The following is a 16,100-nucleotide window of genomic DNA, read 5'->3' on the forward strand; positions in this document are numbered from 1 at the left end:
AAGTGCTCGTTCTTTCAACGAGAGCACCGTTATCTGGGCCACGTCATCAACGCCGAGGGTGTTTGCGCATCGCCTGAAAAGGTATTGGCACTGCTAAATGCGCCTGCTCCTAAAGACAAGCAGCAACTGCAGTCATTCCTTGGGATGGTCAATTATTACGGCAAGTTTGTTCAGCGTCTCTCGACTTCGGCACAGCCGTTGTACAGGCTGCTAAAGCAAACAAAGGAGTGGACGTGGGATGCGTCATGCCAGCTTGCTTTCACGGAGATAAAAGCAGCTATGGCTTCCCCTCCAGTTCTTGCCCACTATGATCCGAAGCGACCGCTTCAACTTGCCTGCGACGCATCTCAGTACGGCATAGGCGCAGTTCTTTCGCAGAAAATGACAAATGGATCAGTTCGGCCGGTTGCCTACGCATCCCGCACATTGCCAAGTGCCGAAAAGAACTACAGTCAGATCATGAAAGAAGCCCTTGCCCTCGTATTCGGCGTAAAAAAGTTTCATTTCTACGTCTATGGAAGGTTCTTCACGCTTGTGACTGACCATAAACCACTACAAACACTTTTCGGTCCGAAAACAGGCATTCCCGCGATGGCAGCTGCCCGCATGCAGCGTTGCGCGCTGACGCTGTCAGCCTACAACTATGCTCTTGAATTCAAGAAATCTACTGATAATGCGGAAGCAGACTGTCTATCGCGCTTGCCACTCGACAGCAGCGAAAAGCAATCGGCAGAAGAAAGCGAAACTTTTTATTCGCTTCGTTTTGAAACGCTGCCTGTCACAGGCCAAGACATCGCTCGTGAAACGAGGCGTGATCCTTTACTAAGCAAGGTACTGAACTTCACAAGTGCTGGCTGGCCGTCGCATGTCGCTGAAAAGGAGTTGAAACTTTTCTTCGACAAGCGTTTGGAGCTTACAGTTCATCAAGGGTGTTTAATGTATGGCATGAGAGTAGTCGTGCCTCCAAAACACCGAGCCTTCTTGCTTGAGGAACTTCATCAGGGTCATCCCGGTATCGTAAGATGCAAAGAACGCGCGAGGAGCTACGTCTGGTGGCCTGGTATCGACGCGGACCTAGAGCAACACGTGAAGAAATGTGCAGAGTGTCAGCAGCAACGGAACGAACCAGCACCGGCTCCGCTTCATCCATGGTCATGGCCGACTTCGCCGTGGCAAAGAGTTCACTTGGACTTTGCTGGACCCATGAAAGACAAAATGTTTCTTGTTGCTGTGGACGCACCCTCAAAATGGCCGGAAGTTTATGTCATGCAGAAGACTACGGCGTACCACACAATTTAGTGTCTCCAAGACCTGTTCTCTCGTTTTGGCGTACCCGAGACCATAGTGACCGACAACGGACCACAGTTCGTTTCCGAAGAATTCAAGAGCTTCGTCAAAGGCTTCGGTGGTCGTCATATCGTGAGTGCAGCGTACCATCCAAGCACGAATGGCCTTGCGGAGAGATTTGTACAGACAATGAAATCTGCGTTGCGGAAAGGCCGACCCCAAGACTCCTTGCACGCAACCTTAGAGACGTTCCTGATGACGTACCGCAACACGCCGCATGCGACTACAAGAGAAACTCCAGCAAACCTTTTCATAGGTAGACGACCGCGCACGAGACTCGACGCAGTCAAGCCTTCTGTCTGGGGAAGAGTGGCTCAGCAACAGGTCTCCGATGTGTTGCGACGCAAGGCACGTGAGCGACTTTTCAACATCAACGATGAGGTCCTCGTGAGGAATTACAGAGCTCCTGAGAAATGGGTCCCTGGCACTATCATTCAGCAGTCTGGCCCCGTTTCATTCAAGGTTCGAGTTAGGACGAATCGTGTGGTGCCCATTTGGCGTCGTCATCAAGACGAGCTACTGCTCAGCATCGACAGCTCAAAGCAGAGCATCATGGAAGATTTTATTCCAGATTCCAGGGATCCTGAGAGCGACACCGAGCCACTTCCAGCTGCGGCCCCTGCGGCAAAGAACGACCCTCCAGGGGAGCGACGCTATCCACAGAGGGACCGGCGACCTCCTGATCGATATCAGCCATAGCATTAGTTGCATTGTATAATGTAGCAAAAGGACTTTGCGCTCATTAGGAGGAAGGAGATGTTGTGCGCACGCGAAACCAAGCACGCGTGTTATCGCGTACTGCCTGCGCATGCTCACTGCCCGGCTATCTCTTATCGGGTAGCCCGTGCTGGCTTTAAAAGACCGCTCGCACGGGCCCACCGAGCTCAGTATGTAACCTGTTGGCTTCCTGCCAAGTAGCAGGAATAAACGTTCTTTCGATGCTACGTCTACGCTGCCCAGTTCTTGGATGCCAGACATGACATATTGGCGACGAGGATGGGATGACCGCCGTACGGAATTCGCAGTGTAAAGAACCTGGCCTCTGTGTAAAAAAGCTTCCCGCCACGAAGATTTCCCTGCGGTGAAATTCTAGAAACTGGCATCACGGCAGCCGAAACATCCAAGTGAGTCATGGGTCACATCGGCTACATTGAACCTTTCGACGAGACCACGAGCGACTGGCGCTCGTACGAGGAATGGTTGAAGGCCTATCTTTCGGTCAACGATGTTCCAGTAGCAAAGAAGGTTCCTGCTTTCCTAAGTCTAATCGGCGCGAAGACCTACGCGCTGCTCAAGTCGCTGACGGCCCCGGACGCACCGTCGTCACGAGAGCTTGACAGTCTTCTGAAACTCCTGAGCGATCACCTGGCGCCGCAGTCGTCCGTCATCGCAGTGCGTGCGAAATTTTACAAGCGGTCACAGCGAAGCGGTGAGTCCATTGTCGAATTTGTCGCGGAACTTCGAAGGCTGGTGCAGAGTTGCGAATTTGGAAGTTTCTTGGATGAAGCGCTCCGGGACTGTTTCGTTTGCGGCCTGCTCCGCGAGGACATTCAGCGTCTGTTGTTCACGGAAGACAAAAAGCTAACCTTCAAGAAGGCCGTAGATAGAGCTCTTGCCATGGAAACAGCAATGAAATGCGCGGCGTTCACGCATAACAGCCTATCCCCGGCGTACGAAGTGAATAAGGTTCGAGGCGAAAGGCAGTCTGTGATGTCGCCAAGCTGTATCCGTTGCGGGTCACCCAATCACTCTAGTGAAGCGTGCCCTCATATCGGCGATACATGTTATAATTGTTACCGGAAAGGGCATATTCAACGCGCCTGCATGACAATGTGCATGTATGAAGTTCGCTTTAAAAAACTACGTATGGCCTAGTTCTGTTAGGACAGTATATACTTAGCGTACACGGGGCGATATCCGGTTCTGAAGAGTTAATATATGAAAGGCGCGCATTCAAAACATGTGGCTTTATTCAAACTTACACGTTGAGCCGTCGTGGCGGAGTGGTAGCGTCTGCGTTTGAAACACCAAAGGCCCGGGCTGGATTCCCAGCCTCGGCATGGGTTTTTTCATTCATTGAGTGTGCGGGGGGTTTACTACGTGGTTGGTCATGTGGTGCGGAGGAGCTGCCAGCGGCGCGGAGCGGTGGTTGGTCACATGGTGCGGTTTCCAGAGGATGCGCAGACAGGCCCAAGGCGGATTTATAGTGGTGGCGAAGGCTGGGCCGAAAAGTGGTTTAGCGCGACTGTAGCACAACCAGAGGATGGGGGGGCAAAACACTCATATAAATAAATGATAAAACTACAAAATTGGAATGTAATCTGCCAATAGAAAAGAAAAAATATATTAGCACCTTGTTTTATGAAAGAGGTAAGTCATTTTATTAAAACCTGGCAAATTTTGTATTTTTGCAACACTCTTGACCTGCCCCCTATTCATGAGTGTGCGGTGCATTACAGCGCGTCTTTGCAGGCCTTGTTTCGATACCCGGCTAACCCGGCCACAGTGGCGGGAGCTTACGAAGCGATTTCTCATCGCCAGCTGTCTGCGATGGCGCGCCTGGTAAAGCGTATAAATTTAGCTCGCCGGTCTCAAAATGCTCCTTTTGCGAAGTTTTCGTCGTCCTTGCACGTCGCTTCTTTGTCACCGTTCGGTAAGATTTGCACCCCGCTGCACCGCTGCGGCAGTTTTCTCGGTTTTGTCGTTTCCTTCGGCGTGCGACCAGTGCGCAGTCTTTTTCCGTCTTTGCACGCTTCGCGCTCTTCTTTTGAAGCGCTTAGCGCTTCATTTCAAGATGAGCTTGCGGCATGTGAAGAAACGATGCTCCGTGGTACACTGCAACAGCGTGGATAGTACCACTGGTGTCAAGCTACACCGATTCCCGCTGGACTTTCACAGGTGAGCTCTTGACAGTGCCGTCGTCTCTAGGTATGCACGATAGCTTCGATATGGTTTCGCCGGGCTGTTCGCTCGTGTTTCATAGCTATAACCCGTTCGTGCGTACTTGGCTTCATGTTTTCGGGGATATTTATGTACTATACTGCAGGGCACACACTTTCAGTGCTGAGGTGTGCGAAAGAGGCCCACATTTTTCTAATTTATAGTGAGTTTCATGCAGCTGACTATCACCAACGTGAACTTCACACCGGGCTCTCAGGAGCAACCACGTGCACGCTACTGACCGGGAGGCCCATTTAGAACAAAGTTTGCTACCTGACAGCTCCGAGTACGACATTGTTTAGTTTTGCAAAACCATGAAGCCAATTTGAGGATCCCCTCGCAGCTGGGAGTATCGAAACTCAGCCTCGTGTATGTGCGCGGCTTTGAGGAGGCTTTAACTGGATTCGCTCAGCAGGAGTTATTGCCTGCCTTGGTATTGCGGTCCTACATATACATGACTGTCAGGGTAATTTTAAACGCACTTCACTCTCGTCACTCGTTGAGCTTAGAAAAGCAGCTAGCCGCGTGGCATGAGGATGAGCGTTACCGCACTCTGGGGCGCAGAGAGCTTGGCGCGAGCATAGTTCAGATGTAATGCAAGTATAATTTACTGCAGTTAGCAGTGACAGGAATAATGACGCATTGGCGTTTCGAGTATGCGTATTTCTTTTGGCGCAGTTGTATCTAACGTGCATGTTGCATCACGTCCAGGTGCCGAGCGTGGGTGCAGTTCTGCCGCAACGTCAGCCTGGAGAAGAAGGCGCCGTCGCAGCTACGAGAACTCAGGATTTGCTCGAGGCACTTCGAACCATCTGTGTATCTGACGTCAGGAAGGCTGCGACACGATGCTTTGCCTACTCGAGCAAGCATTGCCGGTAATTTTTGTTATCAAACTTTTAAGGCATTCGCCGCCCTTGAAATGTCAGGTTTTGTGAAAAAATGAAAATTTTCCTTTTTGTCGTAACCGTAAACAGTCTAGCGTCTTTTGCAAAACGAATTATGTATCTGTGTTGTGGCTTTAAAAATTACAGTAAATTTTTACCTGCACCCTGCTAAGCGAAAACGAAAACGGAAGTATCGCTTTCACGTGAGCACATATAATTATATACATATCGTATATATATACATATCGTATATATATATATATATATATATATATATATATATATATATATATATATATATATATATATATATATATATATATGTGTATATATATATATATGTGTGTATATATATATATGTGTGTGTATATATATATATATGTGTGTATATATATATATGTGTGTGTATATATATATATGTGTGTGTGTATATATATATGTGTGTGTGTATATATATATGTGTGTGTATATATATATGTGTGTGTGTGTATATATATATGTGTGTGTATATATATATGTGTGTATATATATATATGTGTGTATATATATATATGTGTATATATTATATATATAATATTCGTTTTACGTCTCTTGTATGCACTGTACACTGTATGTGAGGTTCGTGACAAATGTCCAACATAGCATAGAATTAGGTTTGTGCTTGTGGTAAGCTAATGGCACAAGCTTAGTAGGCGAAGGGTGCTCAAGCGAATTTCTAGGCACGGGTGCGGAAAAAGTACACTGACGGTGTGAATACTCTTGCCTGATATTTCCGGTAAAAAAAAGGATAATGGAAGTGGGATATTCGATAGTCTGGCATGGCAAAGGGCTCCAAAGGATCTTAACGTGAGTCTGTCAGTCTTCCGGTTCAGGCTGTTTGATGCCGCTAGCCACTTCAGCAACGGAAACCAGGCGACTCTACATGTTTTGCAGCAAGTGGGAGTTGAATCTTTCATATTCACCGTGAAACCTTGTCTCATGAACGGTCCCTGTCGTGTCCAGAGGGCATTCTCGTCCTTCCTTTGATAGCTCAAAAGAAGTGAGGGGGAAAAAAGGGTGAGCCTTCCTAAATGTTTGATGAATTTTAGTACTCCTGAACTTTGCTTTCTTGTATGCAGAGCTTCTTTTTTCATCTTCAGTCTTATCAGGATGCAATCTTATGCCGACTTGGGCAAGGTACGCTTGGTGAAAAGCTTCTCGAGATATTGTGTGCTCATGTGTTATGTATCAAAGCATGCACTGAACGATTATAGAAATGCACTAATAATTGTTTGTGTTGTTGCCTTTTTCCTCAATATTCATGCTAGCGAAAGCCAATGTTTGTACAGGTTTTTATTTTTTGCGATAATTGCTTAAGAATTCATCTTGTTGCATCTCATTGCGTAGGCCATAGGCTGACCTGCATAAATCTGTAAACAATATGGGGCACATTACTTGATTTGCGAGCTATCGTTGTTTGTGTGACAGGCGAATTTCGCACTCTTCAAAGTAAAACATAGCATATGAAAATTCCAAATGATTTACTGGTACTCCACAGCTGCTGATGACATCAAACTAATGTGCCTAACGATTTAGGGTGGTAAACAGAATTTTATTTCATTGGATAAGCATTTTTCTTTGTAGAGTGATGACAATGTGAACCGCATGCTGTGGAAGCTATAGTTCTTTGGAAATTATTTACTATAAAGGTACTGAATTCTCTTTTCTCTCCGCAATAATGTTGGCATTTCAGACACCTCAAGCGAATGCAGCAGCGACATGAACTGTTCACAATCTCTGAGCCCCCGCAGGGGGGCGCCTGCAGCTTGCAGGCGTCGCGACGGTGAGTGGCGTCACCGCGGGTTCCCGAGCATCCGCAGGGACATCCCCGCAAGGGGATGATGGTGAACTGTGCATCACCACGGACCCGAGCACCCGCGCCTCGCCGTGCGTGGCATCGCCGTGTCCGGGGAAAAGGGGATCCTGGTGGTTGAGCCGATGCCGAGCGTTTGGACCCTTAAGGCCCCTCGGCGGAGGCAACACACCACTTTGGCCCCAGCTTCCTGTAGACGGCACCTCCGGCCTGTCCCGACCGGGGGAAATCGGCAGTCGTCTTTTCCTTATCCTCCCCTCCATCTTTTACTTTCCTATCATCTTTCTTACAACTCTCCTGTCTCGTCCTCCTTCCTTGGTTTTTTCCTTTTTCCTGGCGGCTAGGGTTAACCCTGTGTGGCGAACTATCCTGGGTTTCGTCATATTCGGTTATAGCAATGGTGTACAGCTGGCGTGGGCAGGACTTGTTTTCAAGTTCCTGTCCTGCCCCCTAGTTGGGCTCCATGGTGGGCGGCTGGCACCAAGGCCGAAGAACAAAATTTTTTATGGCTTCCTCCTTGCTTAATAATGATCGCCCTCTGAAAAGGGGGCGGACCGATGTCACATCCCAGTTTTTCAACAAAAAGAAGACAACTTTTCATAAGTACCACATCGTCCACAGTAAATAAACAGAAAAGCCAGCCAGACAAATATCCCCGTTCCTTGTTTCAAGAGTTCTTACAGAATCCCTGGGCCCTCAGTACAAAGTCACAAAGTTGGCTTGTGGTGACCTCCTCCTCGAACTGCTCGACATAACTCAGATTTCAAAGCTTGCAAACATTGAAACTTTTGGCGATATTCCTGTCTCTGTTACACCGCACAGATCATTGAACACAGTACGTGGTGTCATCTCAGATAATGATTTCCTGCACCTAACAGAGGAAGAGATGCTTGAAGGACTGAACCCTCAGAATGTTACCAACGTCCACAGAATTACAATCCGCAAAGACAACAAAGAGATTCCGACAAAACACCTGGTCCTGACGTTTGCCTCATGCACCCTACCCGAGTCAATCGAGGTAGGCTATGCAAAAATCTCCGTTCGCCCTTATATCCCCAACCCTAGACGCTGTTTCAAATGCCAGAAGTTCGGTCACGGCTCCCAGAGCTGCCGCGGCCGCAACACTTGTGCTAAATGTGCCTCCAATGACCACCAATCAGACGGCTGCGACGCCGCGCCACGCTGTGCAAACTGCGAAGGCGAGCACGCTGCTTACTCAAGGTCTTGTCCTGCCTGGAAAAAAGAAAAGGAAATCATTACAATAAAGACAAAAGATAATATCACTTTTAAAGAGGCAAGAAAGCAATGTCGCAAGGCACTTTCTCCTTAACACCCCACACAAACTTCGCCGATGTGGTGCGCGGGCGCAGCGCATCACACCGGTCTCAGGCACCTGCCCAGTTCACACCTAGTGAGGCTGAGGCAGGGCCATCCGCGCCCCTGGCAGATGCAGCGAGAGCTGCTATGCCACCCCCAACAACGGGCCGGCCGTCCTCCAAGTCGGCAGCCCGCAAGGCTTCCCCCGTTCGGGAGAAGTCTACCACCCCCCTGCCCGCGGGTTCCCCGCGGAACTCCAGCGCCTCCATGGAGGCGATGGATACAAGTCAAAGCTCGCCTCGGTCGCAACGGCGACGGGGCTCTCTTGACCGGAAAAAAGAAAAAAACCACAATAACAGGCCCTCAACAAGGAGGGACCTGAGGTCTCAAAACACTCCTCCTTAAAATAATCATGGCGTTCCTTATCCACTGGAACTGCCGTGGAATTTTAAATAACTACAGCGATGCAACAGATCTCCTACGCTCTATGTCTCCTGTAGCACTGTGCCTTCAGGAGACCAATTTGGGACCTTTACAAAAAAATATTTTTAAGAATTATAAAGTCTTTCGCCGTGACCGTGAGCAGGAAGATAGGCTCTCTGGAGGTGTTGCTGTCGTTGTTAAGAGCGGTGTTGCAACACGCGAAATCCAGCTGCAGACGAATTATGAAGCCATTGCAGTCACCGTCATTAGCTTTAAAACAATTACCATATGTTCAGTATACCTTCAGCCACACCTCACAGTAACACTTCATGACCTAGAATCACTTTTTAATCAGCTACCAGAGCCATATCTGGTAGTTGGGGATTTTAATGCACACTCCCCTTTCTGGGGGAGTGAACAGACAGACACTAGGGGCCGTATATTAGAAGATTTTATTCTGTGCAATAATGTTTGCCTACTCAATACAGGCAAACCCACATATTGCTCTCCAGCCTCAGGAAAAATGAGTTGCATAGATTTATCTTTTAGCTCTTCTTCCGTTTTTACCGATTTTAAGTGGGATGTTCTCGATAACCCGTACGGAAGCGATCATCTTCCGGTAGTGATTAACTTTTCATCGCCACCATCAGTCATCCCTAGTAAACCACGCCGTTGGAAACTACACCTAGCCGACTGGCAACTATTTAGAGAAAAGGCTAGCCTGGAGAAATTATTTTCAAACAGTCTTAACGTTGACGAACTGAATGAAATTTTTACAAGCTGTATTATTGATGCTGCGTGCCAAGCTATTCCGCAATCGTCAGGAATAGTACGACAAAACAACAAGGTATGGTACACGCAGGAATGCCGGGAAGCAAAAAAGAAGCAAAATAAAGCTTGGGGAGTTTTTCGAAGATACCCAACTCAAGATAACCTCATCAACTTTAAAAAGACGAGAGCAAAAGCTCGGTACATCCGCCGAAATGCCGAAAGAACATCATGGAGAAGCTACGTATCATGCATAAATAGTTCAGTTACGTCCAAAAAAATGTGGGAACAAGTCCACAAGTTTAACAGAAGCTTTTCTCCTTACACAATTCCTTTCTTAACAGCTCCAGGTACACAGACAAATATAGAGGAACAGGCAAACATCTTGGGAGAACATTTCTCAAACATTTCTAGTTCTTCACACTACACAGAAACATTTTTAAAGCATAAACATGCAGTGGAGAAACATAGACTTCCAACAACGGGCTGCACAAAAGAACCGTACAATGGTTTAATAACACTCCAAGAAATAAACGAAGTTCTCTCGGCCGGAAAAAAGACAGCACCTGGCCCTGACAATATACATTAAGAAATGCTAGCACATCTTTCCCAGCCATCTGTGGAGGCGCTCTTGAAGTTTTTTAACCAAGTGTGGGTGCTCGGAAGATTGCCGAAAGCCTGGAAGAAAGCAGTTATTGTACCATTCCTGAAATCTGGAAAACAACCAACATCCCCTACTAGTTACAGGCCGATAGCCCTTACCAGCTGCCTTGCCAAATCATTCGAAAGTGTGCTGAATAAAAGACTAACTTTTCTGATTGAATCTCTTGAGCTTATTGACATCCATCAGTGCGGTTTTAAGAAAGCATGCTCAACAACAGACCACTTAACTCGCCTGGAAAATACTGTCCGAGAGGCTTTTATATACAGACAGCACTGTCTTGCCGTCTTTTTTGACCTCGAGAAAGCATACGACACCACCTGGAGGTTCGGCATCCTTCGTGACTTAGCAGATCTTGGCATCCGTGGCAGGATGTTGAACTGCCTGGAGGACTTCCTTTCCGACCGCTCATTTCAAGTGCGCCTAGGATCAACCGTGTCCAGGGGCTTCGTTCAAGAGAACGGGGTTCCTCAGGGGTGTATTTTGAGCACGACATTGTTTGTTATTAAAGTAAATTCCATAGCCAAAGTAATACCGAAGGCCATTATGTATTCCGTCTATGTTGACGATCTGCAAATAGCCTGCACATCCTCAAACCTGGTAACATGCGAGAGACAGATACAGCTGACAATGGATAAACTGGTGACCTGGGCAGACGAGAACGGTTTCCGGTTTTCCACACAGAAAACCGTGGCCATTCTTTTCTCTATTAAGCGAGGCTTACAGGCCGACCCATTTATACACCTGAACAAAACACAGCTACCGGTGAAAAATGAGTACAAATTCCTAGGCGTAACCTTTGACAAAAAGCCCACTTTCCTGCCTCATATAAATGCACTGAAAAAGAAAGCCTCCCGATCCCTCAACATACTCAAAGTGCTGTCACGAAAACATTGGGGTGCCGACAGGACATGCCTTCTAAAAATTTACCGCTCTGTAGTACGCTCTACCCTTGATTATGGATGTATAGTGTATGGGTCAGCGAGACCATCATACCTTAAACGACTAGATACAGTGCATAACTTGGGTTTGCGTCTCTCCACTGGTGCTTACAGGACATCACCCATTAACAGTCTTTATGTAGAAACCAACGAACCGTCACTCGAGGACCGAAGAACCATGCTCACGTGCTCGTACGTTTTAAAAATCCGTTCGCTTCCCAAACACCTATGTTACCCCATAGTCACAAAGTGCCCATCAAGAACACTTTTTAACAACAAACCACAAGCTATCAGGCCACTCCTCCTGCGTTTTGAAGAGATGTGTCAAAACCTCTGAGTACTGGACACATTACCTGCCATTGCTCGAAGACGAGCTCCACTGCCTCCATGGCACAATTTACCGGCAATCTGTGATTTTACCCTTACGCAGTTCCAAAAAAAACAAACTCCAAAACAACATATAGTACAGGAATTCCTTGCACTCGAAGAAAAATACAGTCGTTTTACGGACTTTTACACTGACGGTTCAAAAACGAATGTTTACGTAGGAAGCGCAGTGGTGCGAGGAAATTCGGAGACAGCAATGCGACTTCCACAGTGCGCATTCATCTTCAGCGCAGAATGTTACGCAGTATGTGTGGCAACAAAAAAAATATTAAATGAGAACCTCAAAAACACTATTATTTACACAGACTCTTTAAGTGTACTTACAGCCCTCCACTCTAGAAACGCAACCACTCCCATACTTGGGGACATCATACACAACATTGTAACAGCAACTGCTCGAGGACAAAACATTAAACTCTGCTGGGTCCCGAGCCACGTCGGAATAAAAGGAAATGAGAGAGCAGATTTGTGTGCCGCTCAAGCTCGGGGCAAGGAAATAAAAAAAGTAGATATACCCTTTAATGACTGCATGAAATTAGTTCAACAGAAATTAAGACAAAAATGGCAGTCGCGTTGGAACAGCGAAGTGAATAATAAACTGCACTTTGTAAAACCAGTTTTGGGTGAATTTAAGTCATGTGTGCACCAGGAACGTTTTAAAGAAGTGGTTTTATGCCGTCTGCGAATAGGCCACACGCACCTCACGCACAACTTCCTGCTAACAAAACAAGATAAACCTGGTTGCAAGGAATGCGGAGAAGAACTTACTGTTAACCACATTCTATTCTCATGTGTGAAACTAGAAAAACTAAGAAAAAAGTACTTCACTCAATTTTATCATGAATACATTCCTTTTCACCCAACATTGCTCTTAGCTGATAATGCCATTGTTAACATACCCTCCGTTTTTAGCTTTTTAAAAGCAGCGGGCGTCCTCGAAAAACTAATTTTTGAACCACTGCTTCCCTTTATTACATGATACACCTCAGCCACTTTCTCATTCCTGAGAAGTAGGCTGAGGCTTTTTATTTGATTGGTTGGGAGCCTCAGGATCCTTGCCTAGCCAAGGATAGCCGCTAAGGCTGCCTGACCTTCTTTAAGGCTTTTACCATTAGCGATTTCCAAATTTCTTCTCTTCTTTTACTAGGCAGCACAATGTTTTTAGGTCATCTACGCCATCGGCATTTTCTGATATTCGTAAACATTCTACAGAAAGCCAATTCTACACCTTGAGTTTGGCGCATGATGGCCTTAGCTGCCTATGTGCCATAAAACCCAACACACAACAACAACACACAACAACAACAATCTCTGAGCGAAACTTCGGCATCAGTGCGCCGGGCTGGAGAACCAGGTGAGCAGGGTTGTATGCATAACTGACATAAATCTTTTGAAAATGGTGACGACTGAAAGCTCATTGGACTGCTTCCTATGATAGCTGCTGTCTCCAGTGAACCTGTTTCCAAGGGGTACGTCCAGAGTCGGTCGTCCCAGTCGCTGCTACTCTTCCAAGAAGGTGATTGTTATTTCGTATCTGCTCGAACAGCCTGAGGAGGTATGGCTCAGAAATATGCTACAATTCCTTGTCTGTGCGCTGTGCAGATGCAGATGGTGCCAGCCCTACTGGTTCTACGCTGAACCAAGATTGTTCCCACGCCATTGGCTTCATAATGGTTTAGTGTAAGTGTTAATTCCGCCTGTGGCGCTTAGTTATTATTTGTGCATTGTTGGGTTGCTGGTTTCCCTGTCAGAACTGTGCTGTCACTATATTTTGTTCTTTATATTCTGTGGGCGCAGCTGACCACACATATGCAGGACCAAGCACTGAAGCAAGCGCTTTATCTCTGAAACCTGGCACGGCAGGGGTGGCCGCAACACTGTCAGCGAGTACTGATCTGTCACCAGGAGCTCCGTTCAGCAGTTCGCCTCTTTCTTATGAAGGTTAGCAATTTTACAACGCTTTCGCAATATTGCGCACTTTTTGGTGCTACAGGACTACATGCAGCTATGACTAAACCCGACGTAGCAACTTATTGCTCTTCCGTCGACTCTGTACGTTGCAGGATCTTTCACCAGCCCCATCAATGAAAGGCGGCCACTGCAGAAATTTCGAGCCAAGCTCAGGCAGCTGCGTAACCGCAACAAGAGGCTGCAAGGACTGCTGCTTCAGCGCCGTCGCATGAAGACCACTGCCGAATTGGTAGATAGTCTGCGTGAGCATTTAACACCAGCTGTTGCTGCTTTTGTTGAAGCTCAGTTAAAGATGCACAATGTCAGCAGGTTTGGCCGTCGATGGTGCAGCCAAAACAAAACCTTTGCTTTAGGTTTATACTTCCACAGCCCAAAAGGTTACAGATATTGCAGGAAACTCCTGAAACTTCCATCTGTTAGGTCACTGCAGCTGTGGCTTGCACGCGTACCATTGAGGGTTGGATTTTATCCTGAAGTTTTTGATTTGATCGAGAAACGGGCAGCGTCTTTTCCACGGCAAGACAGGGCTTGCACCATAATTTTTGATGAAATGCATGTTTCAAAGGAGCTGTCGTACAATCCAGTGTCGGACAGATTTGAAGGCCTTGAAGAATACAGTGCAGCACAAGGTCCAAATCTTGCAAACAAGGCGCTTGTGTTCATGGCCAAAGGAATATGTACGCCGTGGAAGCAGCCTCTTGGCTACTTCTTTGCAGATAAGGCAGCGCCTGCAACTGTTCTCTATGACCTCCTCTTCAAATGCCACAAAATGTTGGTTGGAGCTGGATTGCAGCCTGTGGCTGTGGTTTGTGATCAGGGGAACCAAAATGTTTCTCTGTTTTCGAAACTTGTGACCCCTGAAAAGCCGTACTTAAGTGTGAATGGTGAACCGCTTTTCTTTATTTTTGATCCACCGCATTTGCTCAAGTGCTTGCGCAATATGCTCTTCAAGTATGACTTCAGGGTAGGCAGTGACACAATTAAAAGCTCGTACATACGACAGGCTTATGAGAAGGATCGAGAAATGCAAATTCGGTCCATCCCAAAGTTGAGTGCCCGGCACTTTAACTTTTGCTTCGAAGATGTCTGTGAAACTCGCAGCACAGGTATTCAGCAATCATTGCGCTGCTGCATTGTGCTCATTGGCAACATTCCAACAGTTGCCATCAGAGGCTATCCACACAGCCAGATTTGTTGAGAGGATTGATAGACTCTTTGACAGTCTAAATACTTCACAGAAGCGGGGACAGTCTCCGTATGCATCTGCAATTTGTGCAGGATCTGTGCATGAAGAGTTTTTGGAAGAGTGTATTGCAGTTTTCGAAAACATCGAAGTTCTAGGCTGTGCGCGGCAGCCTCTTTGCATCCGTGGCTTCTGCCAAACTATGAGGGCTGTGCTGCTGTTATGGAACCACCTGGCCTCTCGCTATGGTTTGACATACCTCCTTACCAGGCACCTGAACCAGGATGCACTTGAAAACACCTTTTCTATTGTTAGGTCGAAATCTGGATCAAACAGCAACTCGTCTTGCCGGCAGTTTCAAGCAGCATTTAGGCATCTTTTAGTTAACAACCTTTTCAGACTGTCGGAAAGCAGCAACTGTGCTGAAGACATGTCTAGCCTTCTAGCCACTCTCCCAATTTGTTTATCTAAGTCTGCTCCTTCTCTCTGTACAGCTGCCACATCTTTGCCAGTTGCAGTAGAAGTTTTGCCATATGATTATCAGTCTCCAATACTAGAGAACAACATTGTCTATTTTGCTGGCTGGCTTGCCTACAAGTTTATGAATGATCACAGGTGTGTTACAGGGCCACATACGTGCGAGGTGAGGCTAGAAAATGCCGCCTTTGCCAATCAGCCAAGTTCTCTTGTACTTAAGTGTCAAAAATCCTGGAGAAGGTGACTTTGGGAGCCTGTCAGTTCCTACACCCTCGTTTGTAGCTTTCATCAATGCTTGCGAGCAGGTTTTTGTCGCATCTAGTGCCAATATTGTGGGAAAAGAACAAGTAGGGCATGATCTGTGCATGTTGCTTCATGCCAAGGTAGAAAAATCGCTGACTGTGTGTGGTGATGACGTTTATGATGGTTTGTTTGCCCTGTTCGTCAGGGTGAGGCTGCATTGGCTTGCACGCAGAAAAAATCTTGAACTGCACAGTCAAACTACTAAACGGAAAGCCACGAAGCAAGCACTGAGGCTAAGCAAATGAAAAGGATGCAATTCCCGAGCTGTTGGCTGAATATTTCGTGAAGTTGCAGGCTATTATGCAGCCTTTGCAACAAATCAGCTTAGTCTGGTTTAACGGTTGCAAAGGGTTTTTTTCTGGTTCACAGCCTGGTTTTATTCTTTTATTTTTTACTTGTGTATTTTGATTTGCTAGGATGTGACGTGGTTGCTCACAGGGGCAATGGTTTAACAATGTAGCATCTTTCATCGTTCATTCCACTATGTCGCTCTTTTAGGGTACTTTTATGCCATGTACAGCCTGTTCAAGTGTCACCTATGTACTTGTGCAATATTGTCAGATAAAACGCCATACCGATAAAGCGAATGCCTCTGAAAGGAGACTTTCTAGGCAATCGATTAACCTAGTTTCCGTGGCGCTGGGAT

General features: G+C 46.8%; 1 long non-coding RNA gene and 1 pseudogene across 1 annotated transcript; both read left to right on the forward strand.

The window, feature by feature from the left end:
- The first annotated feature begins 3,614 nt into the window (after positions 1–3,614).
- On the forward strand, positions 3,615–6,952 carry LOC144118763 (uncharacterized). The gene is made up of 3 exons (XR_013312135.1): positions 3,615–4,245; positions 4,999–5,162; positions 6,904–6,952. It is a non-coding gene; the product is annotated as an uncharacterized LOC144118763 (long non-coding RNA).
- Positions 6,953–14,112: 7,160 nt separating this feature from the next.
- On the forward strand, positions 14,113–15,729 carry LOC144121545 (uncharacterized; annotated as a pseudogene).
- Positions 15,730–16,100: the final 371 nt, after the last annotated feature.

The sequence above is a fragment of the Amblyomma americanum genome, chromosome 2, assembly GCF_052857255.1.
Source record: "Amblyomma americanum isolate KBUSLIRL-KWMA chromosome 2, ASM5285725v1, whole genome shotgun sequence".
NCBI lineage: Eukaryota > Metazoa > Arthropoda > Arachnida > Ixodida > Ixodidae > Amblyomma > Amblyomma americanum.